The sequence below is a fragment of the Lygodium microphyllum genome, chromosome 1 (genome assembly GCF_053477565.2).
Source record: "Lygodium microphyllum isolate KBCC chromosome 1, Lygodium_microphyllum_v1.1.10, whole genome shotgun sequence".
Taxonomy (NCBI): Eukaryota; Viridiplantae; Streptophyta; class Polypodiopsida; order Schizaeales; family Lygodiaceae; genus Lygodium; species Lygodium microphyllum.
In genome coordinates this window covers 156653201-156674797 of record NC_141135.1, presented here as the reverse complement: position 1 = coordinate 156674797, position 21597 = coordinate 156653201, and positions in this window count along the sequence as shown.

The window sequence follows — 21597 nt, the reverse complement described above, 5'->3', positions numbered from 1 at the left end:
TAGTAGAATCCAATGCTCAAATAATGGCTCAATGATCCCAATGGATGAAAATGCAAATGGGAACCAAGGAAGCTAAGGAGAAAGCTCATTCAAATAGTGATCCTTCAAGTTCCATTTCAGCTACCTAAACAAAATGACAAGGTCATGATATCATTGGACAAAGGGGTATTCAAAATAATCAATATAAAGTAGGTGAGACTCCACAAAGGCATGATGACTATTTGGCAGGCTTGAATGGTGCTGATTCCCAAGCTTATGGGCTGAATTCCCAACCCCCTAAGGTCCTCTACCATCGAGAAGATTTCATACTAGTTTTCAATCACCTATTTGGAAGAGTACTATCTTATTTTGGAGATTCCATACTTACTAACCATGAGTAGTCTATTTTGGGACAACAACCCTGTCATGAGAGGGAGTTGAAGAATAAGATCATTTGGTCAAAGTACAATGGGCTTTCATCTTTACCATCTGATCTAGAGGGATGGATTTCAAAATTAGAATCCTATTTTGATATATTCCCTAAAACAAATGATATGAAGATTTATTTTGTATCTTTACATTTGAAAGGACTTGTGTATACTTGGTGGAGATACATAAAGAAAGAAAACATACTTGTAGAGAACTTAGATGTATTTAAGACACTTATGGCTGAGGTCTTTGTCTCACCTCTTGAAAAGGAGAAATTGGCACAGAGATGGTATGGATTAGAGCAAAGAGGCCTAAGTGTATGGGATTATATATACCAATTTCTCAACATTACCATGTATGTAGAGAGCAATAGTGATGAAGCTAAACTCCACAAGTATATGCATGGTTTAGAATCTTCTTTATCCATTGATGTGATGCCACAAAACCCTACCAATCTTTTCAAAGCTATTGAGCTTGTGGAACATTATGGAAGGAAGTGTAGAAGGGAGTCCTCATTTCAGCCTAGTTATGGATAACCAAGGACGGTTTTGAAATAGGGATAGACTGGCAATATTTTTGGCAAAAATCATGCACCAAGTGGGAGCCTAAGAGTACCTTACCCATCATTCAATGCCTCAAGACCTCAAAGCAATTTCAAGATAGCAAACAATCTAAGAGTTGATCTTAAACAAGGGGACAACATGTTTAAATCCACTTTTGCAAATGTAAATCTAAAGTCTATTCCTATGGACCTCTACAAAGAAAGGAAGAAAAATGACTTATGCATCAAATGTGGAGAAACGTAGATCATGCAAGAAAGTGTGTATATAAAAATGCAAAAGCCAAGATTCATAGTATGTTAGTCCTTAAAGATTCAGATGATGACATTGATGAGGACAATGTGTTTGTGACTACCATTGAAAATGAGGATATTGAGGAGTAAGCTAGGCAAGAACGCTTTTATGATCCTGCCGACACTTTCCCTTTTGATCTAGGCAGTAGTGTTCCTTTTGATCTTTGAGAAACTCATGATGAGCTGCTTGCTGCTACTTTTAATTGTTCCATTTCCATAAATCCTTGGATAGGTTCTAAGAGCCCTAATACACTTTGTATAAAGGGAAATATTCATGGGTGGAAGGATGTTTTTATCTTGATAGATAGTGATAGTACACAATTTTCATTCACTCCATTATGGATAAATTGAATTGTCTTCCCATTGATTTACAATAGTCCATAAGAGTTCAAGTAGCTAATGGTGAAGAAGAAATCGCTGAAAATTATGAAGCAACTGATAACTTTTGGATTGGGACCCATAGATGTTATACTTGGGTGTGATTGGCATCATGATGACATTGGGAAAAATTACTATGGATTTCTCACTACTGTATATGGAGTTTATCTTTGATGGATAGCTCATCCATTTACATGGAAACTCTAGTAAATTAAATTTTCAGCTTATCACCATTCAACAACTCAAGAAGGAGTACAAGAGGCACTCACAAAATGTTTTTTTGCACCTGAATAAAGAGGTTGAAGATCAATCCAAAAATTCAATAAATCATCCATCTTTGAAAGATCTTCTTAATGAGTACATGGATTTGTTTGAAGTACCTACTCCATTGCCTCCTAAGAGAGCAGTAGATCATCCAAATGATTTGGAGCCCAACTCAAAGTCATTTAATTAATAATACATCCTATAGATTTTGAGTTGAACCTAGTTCTTCACCTTATGCATCTCAGTCTTATTAGTGAAGAAGAAAGATTGAGCTTTCAGGACGTGTATTGATTACAGGGATCTAAACAATATCATACTAAAAAACAAGTACCTAATATCCAAAATTGATGATTTGCTTGATGAGCTCAAGGGGGCTAGATTTTTTACAAAGATTGATTTGAGGTCAAGGTATCATCTAATATGTATGCAAGAGGGTGATAAAATCAAGACTGCCTTTAGGACTGATCCGTTGAGAAACACGGACCTAGAACTAGATCGGCTATGGTGGATGCAAGTCAAACACACGATACATTATCAGAATAAGGAATTGTAACTCAAGTGAATTAGATTCCAATATAGATTAGCTTCGACTCATAAACACAATTTGAGGGACTCAATTGATAGTACCATTACATTGAAATGAGTGTCAAGTACATGCCTTTATAGCCTTTTGAATAGTACAACCCTCCTCACTGTGCATATGGGATTCTGAACCCTCTTCCTAGAGCATACATCATTTTTCTATCTTCTAGCCTCTTCAAGGCATACATCTAGCCTCTATGGGAGATCATCATTTGCTATTCTCAACACCCCCCCTCAAATGATGAGTCTCTATCCTTGCTGGCTTTTGCCCCCCCTTCATGTGAACATGGACCAAGAGACTAGCAATTTCGCAGCCTAGTCAAGTTAAGGCTTGAAACTTTACATCTTGGTAGGGTTTTTACATCCACTATGGGAAGCAGATCCACTCAGGGAATTCGAGATCCTCTATGGGAAATTTTTGTAAAACATTTTGTTGGTTTGTAGCAGCAGAAAATATTTTCTTCATTCTTTTTGTTTTGTTGCTTCTTTGGCAACCTTTGATCTTATTCATCTTTTTGGACTTCTTTATCTTCATGCTCCTTGGCTTTTGTTGTGCTCCTTATCCCTTTTGTCGATGTGTGGTACGTGCTTTTTACTCCAGTCTTCTTGACACGTTCTTTCTGCTTCATGCTTTTACAAATGGATACACTGATGGGTATATGGGCTTGGTTTGACAAACTTTCATACATTGAAGTTTGGGATACATGAATTTCTTGGATTCTAATGGATAGACAATCACTGAAAGGGCTTGACATGGCAATGGATTTTGGAGAACTGCAGGTGTGAATAAGTAAGTGTGGGAGAGAAAGGATGAGCTCGTGTGAATGGACTTTAAGGCTAGGGTTTTTTTTTTCAACCTAAAGTTTAGACTTTAGGATGAAAGGAAACAAGGATAACGTCGAGCAGTAGGTGACGAATATGGCGAGCTACTTCAGTAGGTGTGGCACTATTCTTGGCACAGGTCGCGGTTTTGCAGAGGTGCGCTCAGAACCGCTGCAAGTACGAGCACCTCCCTCAGCCTCGATCGAATCAAGCAGCACCTTCGTCTAGGCATAAGCCCACTCTTTGCAGGAATGGAGCACTACACAGATGCTAACACAAAAGAATCTTCATCATTCAAGTCATACAAGTAGATATTAGCTCGGTGTTGTGGAGAGGGAAGGCTCTGAGGAGGAGGAGGAGGATGTGTGAAGCTTTCCGTTGGTCCAAATCTTAGCTCCGAGAGTTGTCTGTTATGCTCTTATACCCACCTCGCATAATCCATATTGAATGCAGTAGCCCCTTGAATTCACAGATCCCCACACATCTCCACATGCATATCCACCAACATAAACTCCATGTTATCTAGCTTGATCAAGCTCTTCTTCAATCTGATTTAGCTTCACTCAGCTTGAATCTAGTTTTTGGATATAGGCTTGACTCAGACGGCTTTTACGAGCAGCTTCCTGGTTCTGAGCACGCCTTCTAAGCACCTTGGATTCTATAAGTTTTGAGTGATTATTATGATCAGAAGACCTTGAAGCAACAACTACTAGCCTATCCTCTTTGAGAAGTGATCGATCTGATCAATCTTTTCCTTTGACCTTTGAGAGGGCCTTCACCTCTTGCTTGTCTTTTTCCTCTGCTTGCTGGACTAAGCTATCCCCCAACTTCTTTCACAAGCAGGCCCTTAGCTTGTCAATAAGCTTCCCCCTTACTTAGCACCTCCAATGTGAACCTCGAACCAAGTTTCTTGAGTAGCACCTCCTTCCTTGAGCTCCTTCACCTCGTACAAGACAATGGATGTGTGGAAAATAAATTGACATGGAAATAGGAGTTTGATGGCATGTACAAGGAGAAAAATCGAAATAGGAAGGATTTAAAGTATGCAAGGAAGAAGTGAGATGCGTCCACTAGCTATCTAGCTCAGCCATGGCTCTAATACCATGTTGAGAAACACGGACCTAGAACTAGATCGGCTATGGTGGACGCAAGTCAAACACACGATACATTATCATAATAAGGAATTGTAACTCAAGTGAATTAGGTTCCAAGATAGATTAGCTTGGACTCATAAACACAATCTTGAGGGACTCAATTGATAGTACCATTACATTGAAATGAGTGTCAAGTACATGCCTTTATAGCCTTTTGAATAGTACCACTCTCCTCACTGTGCATATGGGATTCTAAACCCTCTTCCTAGAGCATACATCATTTTTCTATATTCTAGCCTCTTCAGGGCATACATCTAGCCTCTATGGGAGATCATCATTTGCTATTATCAACATGATCGATAGCTATACTATTTTCTAGTGATGTCATTTGGGCTTACTAATGCTCTAGCTACCTTCCAAAGTCTGATGAATAAGATTTTTCATCCTTTCCTCTTTTATTTTTTCCTGGTCTTCTTTGATGACATTTTGATTTAGAGTAGGATTCTTCAGGATAATTTATCACACATGAGAAAGGCTTTTAATGTTTTGAGGCATCATAGACTCTTTGCTAAGGAGAAGAAATCCCATTTTATGCAAACTGAGATGGAGTAATTGGGACATATTGTCAGTGAAAAAGGGATCCAGGTTGACCCCAAGAAGAAGTAGTGTGCTTAAGATTGCCCAACACCTACACACACTACTTCACTTAGAGGGTTTCTTGGTCCATTTTCATTTTATCACTGATTCATTAAGCATTATGTGACTGTTGCAGCCTTTGACTGACAGATTGAAGAAGAAAACTTTCTTTTGGGATATAATTGCAGATAATAGCTTCAACCAATTAAAGGAACTCCTTTCTTTTTCTCCTATTCTAGTATGCCCAGATTTTTTGAAGGAGTTTACAATATAGTGTGATGCTAGTGGTTGAGGCATAGGGGTTGTTTTGTTATAGGAGCATGGAATGATTGCCTTTGAAATTTGAAAGCTTATAGATACCAAAATGACTATGAATGTCTATGACCAAGAGATATTGGCTATCTTACATGCAATAAAGAAATGACACCATTATTTGTATGGCAGCCCAAAGTGATCATAGGGTCCTAAAGTTTTTTCTCACTCAATCCAACCTTACTCCTAAGTGACATAGGTGAGTAGCTATGTTGCCAAATTATGATTTTAGCATCACTCATATGAGGGGAAAATAGAATGTAGTGGCCAATTCTCTTTATCATATGTGGGCATGTAAAGTTTCAACTATGATTGAGCTACATAGTGATGACTCGATTGAAGAATTACAAGAAGCCTAACCTATGAAAGAAGAGCTTGGACATGTTTTTCATAAATCACATCAAGGTCTGATGGAGGATACTCCCCATTGTCAGCTCAAAAATGGACTAATCAGGTTAAATGGCAAGATTGTTATTCCCTCTACTTCTTCTTTTATGCTGGACACCTTAGTTTTTCTTAAACCTATAATAAGATCAATAAAAGTTTTTATTGGAAAGGACTATGGAAATATGTCAAAGATTTTCTCATGAAGTACATTCCTTGTCAACAGAGAAGGAAAACACCCATAAGCTAGGTGGTTTGTTGCAGTCATTACCCATTCCTATAGGCGAATGAATGCACATTACCATGGACATTATTATTGGCTTGCCTAGTGCCAAAATCGAATGGAATAGTATATATGTGGTCGCGGGCAGACTCAACAAGGCATCCCATTTCATTCCAACCAAGACCCAATTTACTCATTCGCAAGTGGCTAGTCAGTTTACGGAGGAGATTTTTAGATTACATGGATTATTGCAAGTGATTATTTATGACATAGATTCAAAGTGCATGAGTAACTCTTGGCAGGTGGTATTCACATCCATGGGCAATAAATTGGCTCCTTCTATAACATGTCATCCACAAACTGATGGATAGATAGAAAGCGTTAACAAGTGGTTGGAGACTTATCTTCACCATTTCTGTCATGGTGTACAGAATTCATAGGATTCTTGGTTGCACTTGGCTGAGTTTGCCTACTATAAATCCACTCATACTAGCTTTGGAGATTCACCCTTTGAGGCTATGTATGGTTATAAGGTGCCCTTATCCACAGTCATTTTCAATGAGAAAATCAATCCTCATGGGAAAGAAGAATTTGAAAGAATGCAGACCCTTCTTTAGCAGTGTAAGATGAATCTTAAGAAAGCTCAAGTTCAAATAAAGATGTATGCATATGAGAAGAGACGATCCTTATAGTTTCAAGAAGAAGAGTTAGTTTTGTTGAAGGCATCCAAGTCTCGTTATTCTACCTTGAATGATGGATCCAGTAATAAGCTTGCTCACAGGTCTAATGGACCCTACAGAATCTTGAAGTGCCTTGAAGTGCATTGGAAACTTGACATATAGATTGGAACTACCCTCTTCCACTAAGATTCATAATGTTATACATGTTAGTCAGCTCAAGCCTTTCTATGGTGCTCCTGTTGATACAGTTTATGAGCTACCCCCTATTGATGAGGAAGGTCTTATTCAATATATTCCTGAGACTATCATAGGTCAATGTGAGAACAAGCTTCACTCTCACTCTATCATTGAATATTTGATTAAATGGAGAGGTTTGTTATATAAAGAAGCTTCTTGGAGGCCTCATTCTATACCAGATGTACTATTTTCTTACCTATGAGACATTGATGGGGCTGAAGCATAATGATTATGGAGCTAGTTATGGTGCAAATAGGGTCTTGATAGTAGACTATTTCATAATAGTTTTTATTCTGCCCAATTTTCAAATTTATGTTACCTACATAAGATCAATGTACTCTTGAAGAGCTACATTTTGACATGTGGCACATTTCCTTTGGAGACTTTTACCAAAAGTTATGGGAGATTTGGTTTAGTAGGGTCTTGAGAGCTAGATTTTAGGAGCCGACGAGCTTGAAGCATTTGAGGCCGTTTTTGGAGCCGAGAGGCATTGAAGAGCCAATTTTTATGAAAAGTCGAACGATGGCGGATAGTTGAGCTAGAGTTTTCCTAGATGCATTTTGATGTCAAGAGACCAATGCAAGTCTCAATTTGTCGATTAGAGGTCATTTGACCCCCCATTCAATCCCCGCAAGGTTTGGCATTATAAAGCAGCTACTAGATCCAGGGGCCAAAAAGTACGCAACGGGGTCCAACTTGTTAGATTTTGATGTCAGGAAGCCAGTTGTCTATTTGGATCGTGAATCGGAGTACGTTTGCCCTCTCAAAACCGAAATATCCACTTGCGGGACAGTGTGAACACAAAAGGTTGATCCAGTTATTTTAATGTTTTAGACATTAGGCTTAATAAGAAGCCTCAAATTAATGCAAAAACTATCAAATAGAGAGGGAAATGTCAATGCCCTCTCAAAATCTGATCAATGTCTCTCCAATACACACTCGTTTCGAGAGAGAGAGAGAGAGAGAGAGAGAGAGATTCTCGATCAGGACAAAGAGGGGAAAGAGATGGCTATAAGCTCGCCCATTTTAATGGAGAATTTAAAATTTTTATTTTTTCAATATTTCTCTCTCCTCTCTCCTCTTGTGGGTTGTTCATATGCATTAATGAAAGAGAGAAGGGGGTGGAGGGGTTGATGATGATTTTGAAGAAAACAATGCTGATGGAGCGGTAGAGGACATAGATCTAGGCTAGAGAGCATGTCAATGGCAAGAGGGAAGCATCAGCGGCCTCTCAATCTCGGGATACACGCCTTGAACACGCGGGTTTCTATGAGTAAGTGTTTTTTTTCTTTGTTTGATGAAAGATAATTGAAGGAAATGACTAATGATGATTGATCTTGGTTGCATACGCTGAATTATATCTTAAATGAAAGGAAAAACCAAAAATTTTACTGATATAGTAATTTTTTCTTAAAACACGTAAAACCCGCAAAGTGCGGTTTTTGAAAAAATCATGAAAATTGGGGATTTTAGTGAGTTTTTTGAGTTCTCATGAAATAAGAATGAATATAAAAATGGGAATGAGTACTTTTGATCAATGAGAGCTCACAATCCTAATTTTTCATACTTTTTGAAGAAATAAATAGAGAAAAATGGAGAAATTTAGGTTTTTCACGATAAATAAAAAAGAAAAAATAGGATCCATGTTTGTGGATGTGTGAAAAGGTTGAGGCATGAGGATTAGGCCTCAACTCATCCTTGTTTGTATGTTTTAGTGCAGTTTTTATTACTTTCTGTATGAAAAGATATAAAAATAAACCCTATACCTATGCAACATTGCAAAAACCTAAACAGTAGGGGGGAGAGAGCATTTGTGAGTGTGTTTAGTTGTTGGAAATACATAAAAGTCTGATTTATTTAGTTTATGCATAGCATATAGGCTGATAATCATTTAAGTTTAAAGAGACTAGTAGCACGAGGAAACTCGATGCTAGTCTTTGGCAACACAGCAACAACGAGTAGATCGAAAATTATTCAAGGATTGTTTTGCACACCACATGGATGATTTCTAATCATAAAATGGTTTCGCACAATGTTCATATACTTCTACATTTGGCATGCCACATGGTATGAAAACCTAGATGCATAGCACTTGATTGTCTAATAAATGACCAATGTGGAGTGTGTGAGGATTCCTAGGCTGTAGGACAGACGAGTGGTTCTTTGGGGTAAGTCTAGTGAGGAAATATCAACTCATGGATCATTCAATATAAAAAAGAGTGGAGCTTGTACGTTTGTTCTCTATGTTGGAGCAGTACATCAAGGGCCCAATCTACGAGATGTAGGAGAGCTGCAGTGGGGCCGCGGTGTTTCAACCGAGAGGTTGCCTCCTATGCATGTGATACATGGTATATTATACAAATGTGTATGGAATCTCCCTTTGAGGAGTAGGGGAGGGAAAACGTTGGACTGTGTCCTATTACAAATGCAAGATCGATATTAGAGTTTAGTATAGTGTGTCCCTTAGACACTCTTGGCCGCGAGGCCGTGTGGGGTGTCTTGTGTGTCTTAGAGGTCCGGCTAGTGCTAGATAGCCAGTGTCAGGCCCGTTTTTGGTCCCAACAAGTCTCTTCTTAAAACAAGCTCTCTTCTTAATTTTGAGCCCATTTCTTGAAGACTTTAATGCTCCAAATACTTTTAGAGCACTCCTAATCATGTATATAGCTGAGACTTACTTTCATTTCTTCATTTCAATCCATAGTCTTCAATCTTTCATTCAATTCCCTACTTCTATAGTTGAAAACAAAGCAATACTCTATTTCATCCATCCTTTCCAACTTTTTAAAGTTTGTTTTTAAAGGCAAAAACGTTTGGGGACAGGATGGATTATAAAGAGCTGGATAGAAGAGATGTCTAGTGTGGAAATAATAGTAATACCATGTCACTTTGACATAGGTATAAAAGGGAGAAACATGTAATTTTTCACATCTTTTGAAAACATAAATACATTACTGTCTCTTTTCTCATCACCTTGCTCACAACTTCTATGGCTTCTCTTCTATTTCAGTCTTTCTCTCTCATTTTCTAGTCTTTCCCTCTCCTTGTCACTCTTTTTCTCTCCCTTTTGCACTCCTTCTATCTCTTCTGTAGTCTTCTCTCTCCTCTTTCTCTCTCTCCAATCCTCTCCTTGACATTACAATGCTATTCAAAGTCAAGGGCACATTGGTTAAGGAAAAGTTAATAGTCTCTATATTAGTCTACTCACAATTTTTGTTAAATTTAAATGTATATCAAAATTATTTACTTCAAATAAGAAATAAAATTTTAATTTTAAATTCTATTTTACTTAACAATAACTTTAATTTATTTAATTAAATGTTAATTTAAGTTATTAAATTATTAACCTAGTGTAATATTTCTGCACAAAATATTAATAATTTTAGACCCCACTCACGTCGCACAGTGAGCAATTTCAAGTGACCTCCCCGCGACAAAAAGACCTTGGCTAAGCACTTACTCCGCGTGCATCATCAAAATCTAGCCCGCGTTGTGCAAAAGAGGCCGAGGCTAAAAACCCACAAGCCCACACGGGAACACCCTTCACGGGAAAGGCAAAAGGATAATGGATAATTTAGTGCAATTTTTTTACTATTAACCCCTCCCCTTCAGCCATTGCATTGTGGGGGGAGAGGGAGTGTGAGAGGAGTGGTGTGGAGTGGGAGAGCACGAGGGGAGGAGAAAGCATGCAATTAGCCATGTGTATGGCTATCCCTCGCCCTTCCACCTATAAGACCATCCCCTCCCCAAGCTTGAGGGAGGGGAGAGAAAGAGAGAGAGACGGACTGCCACCACCTGAGGAGGACGACATGCTCCTTCACGACGCCATATTGCTGCCGCCAGGCTACACCCCCTGCGGTCCCCATCTCCATCTTCCTCATAATCATCATCATTGTCATCAGCGTCATCACCCTCTCCTATTCATCATCACTCTCTCTCGATGACTTCAGCCTGACACAGAAGCTTGGAAGCTTCCTTGGAAGCTTCTATTGAAGCTTTCCATAATCCTTGGTCACCCCATGCTTTCCGGTTTTCAAATCCGTAACTGAAAGGCCCCAGTTTCTGCATGGGAGAGAATTATCAGCCTAATAGGCAGTGATCGAGAATAAGGGCAAGGAGAATTGCTGGAACGAAGTTACTGCGTCAAATGGCCCCAAAACAAAAGACACGAGGTGTACACGCGAGAGCTTCCACTCCGAGTTCGCGTGTGGACAACACCTCGAACCCCAATGCCCAGGTTCTTAAAAAATTGATTCCGCATGAAAAGAATGCACCAGGCATGTCCAATTCTCGTAAGCAAGTTTAATTACACTTGGAAATTTTAATTGATTGCCCAAATTTTCAAGATTTAGTTGCATGATGTGCATTTGAAATTTCTTGCACTTCCAAGTTGCAATCCTAAATGCATATTGCATGAGTTAAAAGGTGGAGTTGTCTAAATGCATCCCTGATTGCCTCGCGAAAAAGAACAGTGCATAATGCATTTACGTAATAATTTCCTAGCCGTGTTTCGCGTATAAAATCATCGTGGATGCCCATTGAACGTTGTCCAAAGAATCGCAAATGCATGGAAAGGAAACTATGAACTTTGCCAGTTGCATGCGAGGATGCTTGCATTTTAAGTTGAGTTAAGTGCTGAAGAAAGGATTAATTAAACGTCAGACTCATGGTATTCCCTCATGCATGAAGTTCTTTTATTGAAGTTTGTATTTAGAAAGGATGCATTTCATATTAAAGCTTGAATTCAATGCATTAGACAAAGGGTTTATAGGTATAGTTCTTGATGTAAATCAACGTAGGGTTTATACGAGTAGCCCTAAATTGTCAATCATTATAGCTTACGCAAGGAAAAAGAAATGGTCATTGTAAATCTTATAGTTGCATAGAAGAAGAAAGTTTATGAATCGCATATTTGCATGGAATGTTGTATTTTGAATTTATTTACATCTCTTAGGAAAAGCATTTGCATCTCTTCTAAGGAAAGATCACCTCTTGTCGCAAGACAATTAGATCGATTTAGGTAAATCGCTTGTAATGGCATAACCCACATCGGATTCATAAAAGCATAAATAGTTAGTACGATGAAAACCCCAAAGTGCTAGGTAGGGTTCAGTTATGATAAACATTTTGCCTAGTATCACACTTGGGATGCCAAGTCAAGTCTTCCAATCCCAAGAGATCCTACCCACATTCACGGAACGTTAGGGTTAGCTAAACACTCATGCAAGAACGATCTAGGGTCCTCACCCTAAGGATCAATTGGCCAATACTAGTCTTCTTTTTGAATTTAGAAACCCTAGGGCCAAACATTGTCGGCCTAGTATGGTTAGGGTTGGGTTGGGTCAAGAGGACTCCCAAACCCTACATCTTGACCAAAGGTATTCTCGACCAAGGAATACCATTTGATGAGAGAACTAATCCCGCAAGTCAGATGCGACCCGTATGCAACAAGTTGCAACGTCGCATGGTTTTGTGTTTAAATCACAAAGTAGAATTGCCACTCCTTGGAACAAGGTTGGCAAGTCCTAAGTACAGGTCAAATTATCTTGAGGATAAGTAGTCATCCTGCTACATCGCCCTTCCTTGAGACTGATTTGCCAAGTTAGGGAAGTTGTGGATTGTCTAGCGAGAAATTGACCAATCAAGATAGGACAACGAGGTTGTCCACCAGGAATTATTGACCTTAATGTAAGGAAACCTAAGGTATTTGTTAATTTAGGTAAACAAGGTATAAACCCTAACCCAAGGATAAAAGAGTAAACAAACAACAAAAAGCCCTTGGGGGTCTTGCCAATTCAAAATTGACCCCGAATCGAATGCTGGATGCATTCTGAGAGAAGGATTCACACCTTAGCAGTTGCCCAAACAAATGACCACTGGATTGATTGTGTTTGTATACTTAGGAGCACTGTTTGTACTTCTTTGCTCAAGGGATTAATGCTGGAAAAATAATTAATGCTTTAGGTTGAAGGCCTGGAGGGAGAGGCAGCATCAGTTACCCCCAACTATGTGCCTGACCCTATCCAAGGGGGTTGATAGCCGCGCCGGGTATGTGGACCGAACCCGCCACGAGAGGTCTCTCCGTGGGTGCTACTTGGAGCAGGAGGATGCTTGGGTGCCAGGGGGGATCTGATGCCAAGAGGCATATTCCACGGTGGATTTCATAAAATTTTATTATTACCGGGGCTCATACACAAAGTGGATTCTTTGTGCGAAAAGTCGATGGGGACGCGTATCCTTTTCGGGCGTTTTGTTAATTTTATGTGTACATGGGTGATTCCACAAAATACATATTTAAATTAATAAACGTTTATGAGTTTAGAGTGCGCACTCGTAATAAATTAAGGTTAGGATTGATTTCTAACCAATTTATTTTTGTAGCTGAAGACTACTAGGTATTCACTTTTGTGGGTTTAATTGTATTATTTTTCTAACAATTGTGAATGCTTCAGCTGATGTGTAGAGCAAGTAGAGGTGGCAGTGGGAAGCATTGGAGGATAGCGTGTATTCAAATTATCATCAATTTTTTATGGGCGCGTATCTTAGGCATGGAACCTATATTTTGTCGCACTTATTTATTAAAGCGCTTGATATTTATTTATTATTTTTATATGCCCATGGGCGCACGATTTAAATACTTGCATTGGACATTGTATTTGGTACCACCTAACTTCTTGGGCACCCATTAGCTTTAATTCTTTATTGGCACAAAAGCGAACTCAAAAGCTAAAGCATGCTATTTTGTAAATTGGGCTATTATTTGAGCTTGAAGATGAATAATATATTAAATGCATGCTTTGTGGAGCGCTCATACAAGGCATGGGGGGAGATTGCACCCAATTGGTCTCTTGTTCATGTCATGCAAGCTTTATTCATTGGTTTTTGTGTAAAAAGTAGAGTTCTTTTGTTCTTAGGGACCTTCTGGCGCTCACTACACGTACATACGGCGTCTGATCTGTGCACCAGGATCTGGCCATAAATCCCTTGCCTCTGGGTCCTACACAAGAGGCCGACGTGACTTGAGATTGGATCTTGAGGCCTGCATACTAGTCTACGGGCGGAAACTTGGAATAGCAATCCCTGAGGATTGCTGGAATTGCCTTCGAGCGGATTATGGAATTGCCTTCAAGCGGATTATGGAATAGCCTTCAGGCTGGATTATATGATGTATTCCAAAGACTGATAAATAAAGATCAAATGTTGAAAAGGAACTTGTTTGACATTGTTTTTCTATGTCAGTGCCTAAGTTACGTGAAGGAACCAGTGATTAATTGGCTAATTAAGGAAGCTGTTTTTGCATGTCAAACTAAATGTGGTAGGTAATTAGATAACTAAAGCAACCTTGAGGAAAGTGCGATGGATGTGACCATGGGTCTGTCCTACGGAAGGGTGGTCCTGGTTGGCCGGGAACTTTTCTCAAAGAAGTTGACAACAAGGTAAACGATGACCTTGAATCTAGGAAGTTAGAGTCCGGATTTATACTGTTTTAGGGGAACGGAATGGGACTATGCCTTATGGGCAGAGAGGTCGAGCTTTGCATCCCTCTCGTTTCCCATTATCCTTGAACCAAGTGCAGTATAAATCCACTTCGACCTTGACGTTTCTGCGTAAAGTAGTTCGTCTGGGCTCGACACTAGTTACCTCTGAGAAACTTGACCACTAGGGAAACCCTGATTCAGGTCGATCCTAAGTGGGAATGGTCGGAATGCTTCCGCTTCGTGGCAGACTCGGGAAGACCTAGATCGCAAACCCGGTGACATTTCGTGGGAGTGCCGGGTGGCGATTCCTGGACTCTCTTCCCGATGGGCTGCTAAGACGTGTCCTATAAGACGACAGGTGGACACGTTACAGCTAGAGCTTATTTTCTATTTAATATTTATTTATATTTTAAAAATTTTAATTATTCATTCATTCCATTAAATGACTTGTTAATGTAAGATTTAAAAATTTTAGTTAATCATATTAATTTCTTAAATTTAACCCCACAAGAGATCTTTGGGCTAAATTTTATATTGAAATAGCACATTGTAACTTATTTGTTTAATTTTTTAATCTTTGCATTACAATCCCTTAATTATAGAGAGTAGTCAATAGAAATGGAAGTATGATGTAGCCTCTGTTTTTGTAGGGAAATTTTCTTTTTTTATGAAAAAATATTGATTTAAATTTTTTTTCATATGAAACAATTTTTTGTAAGAAATATTTTGTTGTAGATTGTTTTGTATGAAATGTTTTTTCATGTAAAACTTTTCTTTCACTAATCATTCTCTTAATCTAATATGGTAATTGTATTTGTTGATGTATCTTTATGTTATATCCCATATCCTTGGGGGTCATTATTTAATAGTCCTATATTTTTGTATTCTATGAATATTTTATTTGTATTAATGCAAACATGGTCTAGGCTTGCCTCAAATAGATGAGATGGGATAGACTTGGAACTTCTAAATAGTAAAAAGGCCTAGGTGGGAAAGATCTTGAGGTAAGCATACTTATTAGTGGGTAAACTTAAGTAAACAACAACAATGCACTATTGTTCAAATAATCATGAAAATAGTAAAATTTATAAGATTCATGGATTGCTATAAAACAATTATAGATAGTAAATAGTCATGGGAAGCTTTTTAGGGTAAGTGGTTGTGCAAGTAAGCTTGCCTAATTGAGGACTAGTAGTCTTGAAGCACTCTTTGGCTAGCCTTAGTAAGCTCAAGTCTAAGTGTCTTAAGTTAGTCTTATGCAAGCTTATGTATAGCATTTGTCTAGGTATAAGCACGCTCAAGATCAAGTAATCTTGATTGGTAAGTCAAGAGGTGGGTACATTGTTGTAGTGGTACACTATCTTGAGTATGGATATGATTGATTCTAGGTGCACCAAATGGGTAGGGCTTGAGACTTCCCAATGGTAGGAAAGTGTCAATCTCAATTAGATGGACTTGAGCCATGTTAGTATTAATAATAAATGTAAAAGGAAAATTCAAAGTCAAAGTGTTAGATTTTGGAGCTTCAAGGCATTATTTTGGGTATTTGTATTACTTCATGGATACATCATATTCATTACAATATTATTTCATGAGAGCTAGCTCATACATGTGCACATTTTAATATTTCTTTCAACTATATTTGAGGCATCTCCAATTGCTTTCTGGATAGAAGAGGATCAATTGAGATCCCACAAAGTGGACAAGGTGCCCAAAAAGTGGTGGAAACCCTAAAAATTCAAAAGTGAAGTGTAAACCTTCACAAAGGACCTAACCCTAACCCTACTATTGGTATATATAAGGGTAGGAGATGTTAGTTGTAATCTTCCATGTTGATACATCCATGCTACTGAAGTTGTACCATTGCAAATTTTGAGCAATCATTATCTTCTCCTATTCTATCATCTTGTATCACCGTTGTTAACAATGAGGGGGGAAGACAATAAGTGTTTGTATTTGAGTAAGAGACTAGGGATACTAGAGTTCTTCACTATTTTCTTAATTTTCTTCTTCTTTTCATTCTTAGTAAGAGTTGTGATTTTGACATTTTGTGTGCAATTATGAGATTATGAGAGAGTGAAGAATTTGAGGAGATGAAGCTCTTCTCCATCTTCTTCTTCTCTTTTTCCTTCTCTTTTTTCTTCTCTCAGAGTGGGTATACTTAGCGTTGTAGAAGAAGCAAAGGCTTTGGATTGTAGTGCTTAGGATTGTGGAACCATCATGGAGCCTTCAAGCTATTAGACTATAATATGGGGAGATAAGTCAATGAGTTTACTACACTTTGAAGCTAGTCTTACATTCTCATTTTCTAGGGTTAGAGAGAAGGATGCATGGTTTCTCGGAGTTTGGATTGCTAATATGATAAATTCAGAGTAATTGAACAATGTGAGTTATAGTTTCTAAAATAATGGAATTCAACCGTCTGCGCCTCAGGTGGATAGGTAAGTCCCCCTTGGTGTGTCTGGTCATGGGTGGCCTAGGGATTTCTGGGTCACTTTCCAAAGTAACTTCCGATTCAGAGTTAAACCCCCCATTTTCACTAGAGGAGGTGGTCTCCCCCGGTGGCTGTAGTTCAGATGGCGATTCGGTTCTAAGTAGTGCTGTCGTTCCTGGTTGGGCTAGGCCGGCTTGCTCAAGGTCCACTGCTCCCATCCGTTCCAACCAAGCACAATCACATTTCGTACACATAACTCCTTGGTCCACTCTAAGGGCCTGTCTCTTCTGCGGCTTAGCAACTGCCCGGATTTGCTCAATTTCTCGCCCTTCAGTGTCGTATTCTATGGTATCTACCTCACCCTCACTTTCATCATCGAAGGATTGGCAATCTTCGTATTCCTCACAAGAATCTTTATCGCTCGACTGCTCATCGTCTCCCAAGGCTTGTTCTGCCTCATCTTGTTGGTCGGGAACCAAAGCCCAGTTATACTTGAGGTTTAGTTCATGTACCCTGGTCCACTTCCACTCGAACTCTTCCAAGAGGTCCTGGAGAGGCTTGAGATTGGCAGCTGCGTTGCCTGCCAGTCGTTCCGTTAAGTGCTCCAGTATTCCCTGGAGTTTCCTCTTGTTGGTAGGCACTTGGAAGATGACAGGCTTAGGCCCTTCATGGAGGCTTGCTGTCATCATGTAGACAGGTGTAGGGAGTGTTTCTTTTTGCTTGCCAATTGTTTTGATGGCCTACTCGTACGCCTCATGGTCTGAGAACGGCAGGTCAAATGTAGCGAGAACGTGCATCCAATCCCGCTCGTCCTCTGGGCATGGGATATACTTAGTTAAGGACCCATAGGGTTCCTTGTCCTGAGTGTTTCCCTTGAGCAGAGTAGAGATGGTGTCTAGGTCGACTGGCGAGGTCTTCCAAGTGTCCATCTCTATTCTCACAGCGTTAGTTTGGTTGCCAAGGAAGATCAGGTTGTTACCCCAGTCTTCGATAACTCTAGCATTGCGCATCCAGGGTCGACCCAATAAGATATCATAGTCCACTCCCTTCATGACTATAAAGTCGACAGAGAACTGGACTCCTGCAATCTTCACTGGCCAATTCTTCAAGACCCCGAATGGCTTCACTCGCATACCGTTTGCTAGCGTGACATTAAACCGAGCAGCTTCGACAGGCAGGTTTCCCCACGTCTGTAGCACTACGTGGCTAAGCACACTAACCCCAGCTCCTGTGTCTACAATCCCCTTCCTCGTTGCATCTCCCAGGGCTAGGACCGACAGGACTGCATGCATCTCTGAGCCCTCCCAGAAAGCATTGACGTGCAAGGATTTAGACCCAGAGTGTAGCGTCAAACTTGGCAAGTGTGTTTCCGCATCCTGGTCTTGAGGATTTGCCGGGGCCTACTCTTGCGGTCTCTCGACCCACTGCTTGAAGTCTTGCCATAGGGCAGGGTGCTGCTTAAGTAGATCTCCCAGGCCAAATGTTACACGGGTGGTTACTAGTGTGGTTAGGAGATTGCTAAACACTCGTCCTTCCCTTAGCCCAGACTGCTCAGGCCAATGGCCGCGGCTGATCTACGGGTCTGTTGCGTCTAGGCTTGGCCCCGATGGCACTAGTTGTGGCATAGTAGCCTCGGCAGACTTAGGTTGGGCGGTGATATTGGCGTGCTTATGCTGGAGAGATCATCAATCTCATCCTCCATAATGGGTTCAACATCCTTGAGGTGTTGTTGAGCCTCCCTCACCCATTCCTTCACCTTTTCTATGGCTTCTAATTGCCGCTTGGGGTGTGGGTATTCCCCTACCTTAGCACTTCCCTTTTGGGCTGTTTTAGGGGCTGAAGTCTTTGCCTCCGCGTCTAAGACTTTCTTCCCTTGGGGTAAGGTCGTAACATTGTCGGCTTTTAGTGCAACCTTAGCCTCTGATCTCTTCTTTTTCCGCCTATGGCTTTTCTTTCCTACTGAGGTCGTGTCAAGATTGCTAGGTCCTGGCAGAGAGATGCCAGCCTGCTTCGTTTGTCTCGGGTCATAACTCGCAAGGGAATAGGTGTGGTCTCCCCATTGGGGTTTTCAACACCAAACAACCCCAGCGGGATGGACGGCAAATTAGCTGAACCGGAAGGTGACTTCCGTTTTGGGTAGTCTATGAAAAGATGGGTGATTCCACACTCTGCGCACCTTTGGTCAGTTTTGTCCCTGTTTTGCTGCTCTCTTTCGGGGCAGCGCGATGAGACGTGACCGGGATGTCCACAAGTCCAACAAGTGACCGAATCCTGTGGCTGCCCTCCTAGGCCTCTACCCCATCCTCATCCTAATGCCATCACCGGCACGAGTCGGTAATCCATGAGGACTGCATTGCCCTCCTCGTCATGCGAGACGTAAGGGTATATGTAGGTCTCTTCGTCACTGGGCTCCTCTATGTAGTGTACGGGAGCATCGCTCGGTGGGTGGGTCACATAGGGACCAGGCGGTCTAGGAATGCCGATAGGATTTATGTCCAACCTAGGGACCGCTGGTTTCATATCGTTAGGCGCCGGTAGGGCTAGCGGGGCTCCGCTTCCGAAGAATGGCTGTGGCCTGTTAGCCGGATAAAGCTAGCCGTAGGGTTGCGCGTATGGTAGTCTTCGTGGTAGTCTACAGTGTGCGGCATCGTGGCCGAACCTACCGCAGTTAGCGCAGGGTCTTGACCTAGGGTCCTGACACTCTGCTGGCGAGTGGTTTCCTCCACAGTACACGCATTAGACGTGTGGACGCGTCGGTCGCCTCGACATGTCTTGTATTTTGGCCAATTCCGTCTTGACCTCAGCCAAGCCGTGGTCCGTCTCGGTGGCCTTTTCCTTATCTTGGGATGATGGGTTTGATTGCTCGCTAGAGGTTGACGTTCGCTCTAAACTTCGTGGGTTGGTTTCTTTTAGGTTTGAGCTCTTGGAGCTCCGCTCTTTCAGTTGGTCATCGACCCTAATGGCTTCCTCAAAAACCCTAGCCACCATGTCTCGTTGCAAGCTTGAGTTGCCTGCCAGTGCCTTGTACAATTCCTCATCTCGAATCCCACTGATGAATACGATCGACACTGCCCTGTCAATCGGTCTCTCGCCTAAGGGGATTCTTTTAAGGAGGCTTCTCACGTGGGTCACATAGTCGCGGATGCCCTCCTTCTCCTTCTGCTTGACGTTCATCAGGCGTACTAGCAGGTTGTCAGAGTATCCGGGTTCGCCAAACCTCTTGACAAAAAGGTCCTTGAGGTTATTGAAGTTGGCTCATTCTATGGCGTCTAGGCTTGTATACCACGTCCTACCCTTATCGCTTAAGCAAAGTCCGAATGCTTGCGAATGTTGAGCCGGGTCGTTGAGGGCATTGGCTTCACAGACTTGCTCAAACTGCTCGACAAAGCTGTATGGGTCGTTCGGTGGCTGGTACTTGTCGAGTTGCTTGGCGACAATAGGTATTTTGGCTTGGCTCTTTGAGCCCTGGTTTGCCCCCACTGGTTTGCCCCCAGCCCTGCAAGTAGCGAGGTTGCTAGCGTAGTGGCATTATGTTCTACCGCGGTGTTATCGAGCAGCTGTTTCATGAGGAGCTCGCCCAGTGTCAGGTCTTCCTCTAGTGCTCGTCCGGTTCTGGCCAGCCAAGTTCAGCACTCGCTGCACCTCATGCAGCTCCATGCTTTGCCTTAGGCTCCTGGCTTGTTGGTCCCTATTATACTCGGCTATGCCCTGCAATGCCTTACGGGCTAGCCTTCTCTCCTCCTCTAGGTCTGCAATGATTGCATCTGCCGTCCTGCCACGGTGCTCATACCGGGCATGCACATCGTAACTGCTCACCATCTGTTGTATGGCATCTGGGAATGCGCTAACATCTAGCTCCCCTGTAAACCGATGGTCTGAGCCTCCCTCTATCATGGTTGCATTCTTGCGCCTGGTCGTGAGTCAGATCCTTGTCGTTGACGCTCCTTGCTTGATCCTACCCTGCGCTCCGCGCGTTTGCCTATACCTTGGGTCTTCTCCTATTGGTGGGTTTTTTGGGCGATTTATTTGAGTGAGTTCCTTTAATTTTTGAATGCAATGCTCAACTTATGGTCACTCGTGAGTGTGTTGTTCCTCGTGCACTTGTGCTCAATCAGGCTTTCAGCTTTCCTAAGTGTACTTCAAGTGCGGAAATTCAACCTGAGTGCTGTGAGCAATTCCTCATCGTCTCACTCACTCTTGCTCGTTTCGGGCCTGGTAGGCTTTGCTACTCTAGTTCTGGCCGTTCTACGGGTTCTAGGGTCCTATGCTACTTCCTGTTGTTCACACGGGGGTGGGTCGCTGGGGGAGTGCCCCAGTGTGTCCCTGGATGGGTCAGGTTTTGTTTTGGTTTGACTTTGGGAATTGGACGTTCGATTTACCAGTGGTTCGATTTACCAGTGGTCCGATTTTGGAAATCGGACCAGGTGTATCAGGGTTGAGTGGTGACAGCAACCCTCCCACGGCAGGAAATAAACATGAAACCAAGGTAGAAGCATGCAAAATCTATGCACATGGCTGAGCCATTAATCTCAAAACTAAAAAGAAACCATAAATCTTTCACTTAATAATGAACTGATTCGGTATCTTCATCATCTTCATCCATAGCTTCAACCATTATACAAGAACAAAAGGGAAAAGAGGAATTTCTGCACAAAAGACACAGGAGAGAGGAGAGAGAACAACTTTTTGCACCACCAAAAAGAGAATGTGCAATCGGACAAGAGAGAGGGAAGGGAAAGAGGCACATAACCACTCGTGCACTCCACCCCACCTCTTCCCCAAAAAGCACACCCCTTCGTATTTTTATTATTTCTT